Source organism: Lactuca sativa, chromosome 3, assembly GCF_002870075.4.
Source record: "Lactuca sativa cultivar Salinas chromosome 3, Lsat_Salinas_v11, whole genome shotgun sequence".
Taxonomy (NCBI): Eukaryota; Viridiplantae; Streptophyta; class Magnoliopsida; order Asterales; family Asteraceae; genus Lactuca; species Lactuca sativa.
Genome location: NC_056625.2, coordinates 27,517,966 through 27,521,575, shown reverse-complemented (window position 1 = coordinate 27,521,575; position 3,610 = coordinate 27,517,966).

Genomic DNA, 3,610 nt, shown 5'->3' with positions numbered 1-3,610 from the left:
GTCTGGTTATCCTTTAAAAGTACATTAGTTTTAACATGTATATAAAACTAATAAGTAAGTATAAAAGTTTTCATAATCTAAGTTGCGAGTTCCATAACCATACGATAGACTAGATAAGGCTCGGAACGGGGCCAGTATCGTTTTATGACTTTTGTCACCCTTGGACCTTTCGGTCCGACTGTAGCTAGCAGCCAGGTGCGGGGTTGTCAATCTCGTATAGATCTATACACTCAAGTCACGCTCTCCCTCCAGGAGATTCTGGTTACAGGGGTAGTCCTACACTCTCGTATCTAGGGGGAGTGTTACCAAGGACGTGTCTCCAATCTTAAGATTAATGAATTCTAAAAGTTGTCCTTCACTCTCGAATCTAGGGGGAGTGTTACCAAGGACATTTAAGAAGTAATAATAATACAGAAAACTCTGTTTACTAGTCCTTCACTCTCGTATCTAAGGGGAGTGTTATCAAGGACGGATCTAAAGTGCTAAAGTCCTTCACTCTCGTATCTAGGGGGAGTGTTACCTAGGATGTTTTGAAAGTTCTAAGCTAATGCTTTTAACAATAATGATGTGAATGAAGATAAAATACAACATTTTATAATGGGTTTCACAAACAATTCGAAAACTAACTCTGCAAGTTAAACAGTAGGTTAATACGATTTCCAATGTTAAAAGCATACGAAATATGAAACATTTCCAATAAAATCATAAGTTTGAGTACAATATTTCCTTGTACTTTTGCTTGTATTCCCCCCTGAAAACATTGAAAACACGGAAAAAGGTGTAGGGGTATGAACTCACCAGTCGAGAAATGTGTCGGTTGGATGTTAAGTGTCAGTTCGGGGCTTGATTACACGCGAGGTTCCTATGTAATATGAAGAGATACATAATTGTATCTAATTAGACCTTGAACTACTAATTAGATAAGAATATACACTCCGAGGCACGAAAACACTTCATTTCAAGTGTTAGGAGTGATCCGGGTAGCATCTAAAGGGGGTGTATGGCCTAAATATGGAGTTTGCTCTTCAAGAGTAAACTCCTAATGGAGATTACGGCCCATAGACCATATCCCCATGAGTTTACGGCCGTAAACTCATGGGTGGTGGGTTCTTGGGTGCTTAATGGCCTTATACCACTTGAGGGATGATGCTAGGTTTAGTTCTAAGGCAAGGGAAAGGGTTTAACCATCAAAGGGACCACCTTAAGGAGTTTACGGTTGTAAACTAGGAGTTTACGGCCGTGAACTCTCACATACTTAATCCTTATGTGTTTTGGTGGTCCTAGGTTAAGCATAAGTGGTTCTAGCTCAATATACAAGCCATAGAAGGAAGTTAGGGCATCATTTGACCACCTTATAGGAGTTTACGGCGCAGGAACCATTCCTTGGGGGGTTTACGGCTGTAATCTCCTAAATGGATGGTTTCTTTCATGTTTAAGGCCCTTAACACAGAGGTGGATGGTTCTAGACATTATTCCAAGGCTTAGGAGGTGTTTAAGGGGCATCTAAACACCTTAAAAGGTGTTTACGGCCTAAGAAAGGGTGTTTATGGTCCAAGCATGTTCTTGGGCCATACACTCATGTTTACCCCTCAAATGTTAAGGTTTTGGTGTTCTAAGTCCAATCTTGTAAGCCCCTAAGTCATATCTAAGCTCCAGAAGTGTTTTGGAAGGGTTTTGGGGCTTCAAAACCCCATTTATGTGTGTTTACGGCTGGAGCTAGGATGGATTACATACCAAATTGGAGCTTGAAAGGGGAGATTTTGGATCAAAGATTGGATTTGTAGAGAGAGAGTAGACAGAGAGTGTGAAAAAGCTTCAAATGAAGCCCACTCAACTTTATATATGGTTAGAGTTTGAGCCCCGATGGAAATCTACCCTATACTGACGTTAAACGGGGCTTTTGGTCGTACCCGATTTAGTTGTCGTAACCCAACGTGGTCGTAACTAAAAATTTCGCAAATAATAATTTATGGATGTTTTCACTTGTTTCTAATGGGTTTGGACACTCATGAGATTATAATAAAGGTCTCAAATTAAATAATCTAATTCAAGATGTAAACGGACCAAATCGATAAAGACGAGTTTTATTGACAAATACGGGTTACAACGATGGAATAAACTTTGGGTTGCCACAAAAGTATATGGTATTCGGCTCATCTCTGCTATCTTCGCATTGGTACTCAGGCTTTGAGTCTTACTCAATTTTGTATTTCTCTGGATAGGTAATTCTCCTTTCTTGGAGTTCTCCATGTTGAAACATTTTAACACCTTGTTCAAGTAGGTACTTTGACTAAGTCCTATTAGTCTTTTACTCATGTTTCTCAATATCATTATCCCTAGAATGTAAGCAGCTTCTCCAAGGTCCTTCATATCAAAACACTTTCCAAGCCAGGAGTTAACCTCCTGCCAGGTTGGAACGTCATTTCCTATGAGAAGTATGTCGTCTACATACAATACCAGAAAGCTAACTATACTCCCACTAGCTTTGACATATACGCATGACTCATCATCGCTTCTTGAAAAGCCAAATTCTTTGACTTTCTCATCGAAACAAAGATTCCATCTGCGAGATACTTGTTTCAATCCATAAATGGATTTCTCAAGCTTACACACTCTATTAGGGTACTTCACATCGACAAAACCCTCTAGCTGACTCATGTAAACATCTTCAACCAACTTCCCATTTAGGAAAATGGTTTTGACATCCATTTGCCATATTTCATAATCATGAAATGCAGCTATGTCTAGCTAAACCCTTATAGACTTGATTTTGGCCACTGGTGAGAAGGTATCGTCATTGTCAACTCCAGGAGTTTGAGTAAATCCCTTTGCAATCAATCACGCCTTATATGTGTGTACTTTCCCATCCATGTTGGTCTTTTTCTTGAAGATCCATTTGCACCCGACCATGTTACGACCAGGTACATTGTCAACCAAGTTCCAAACTTGATTGTCATACATGGACTGAATCTCGTTGTCCATAGCCTTTTTCCATGTTGCGGACTCGGGGCCTGCCATGGATTCCTTGTAGATATTAGGCTCATCCAAATTTACCAGTCTACTATCACTGATAAACGTATCACCATTTGTTGTAATATGGAAACCATAAAACTCAGGTGCCTTTCTAACTCTATTGGAATGTCTCAGAGGTAAGGACTCGTCAACTAGTTCAACATAAGTTTCCTTCTCAGGTTGAGTGCTAGTGTTTAAGGTTCCTTCATCACTTAACTCTTGAAGCTCTTCAAAGGTAATTTTCCACCCACTGTCCTCTTGACATATGAGTTCTCTTTCGCGTAAAACCCCTCTCCTTGAAACGAAGACAACATTGTAATTTGGTCTATAGAAGAGATATCCAAAGGATTTATGTGGGTATCCGATGAAAATTCAACGCTCGCTATGAGGTTCGAGCTTGTTGTGAGTCTCTTGTCTTACGAAATCCTCGCGAACCCAAACCTTGATATGTGCCAATGAGGGAACCTTCCCTGTCCACATTTCGTGAGGTGTTTTGGAAACCTTCTTAGTTGGGACTAGATTAAGGATATGGGCGGCAGTCTTTAAGGCATACCCCCAGAATGAGATAGATAACAAAGCTCGAATCATCATGGAATGA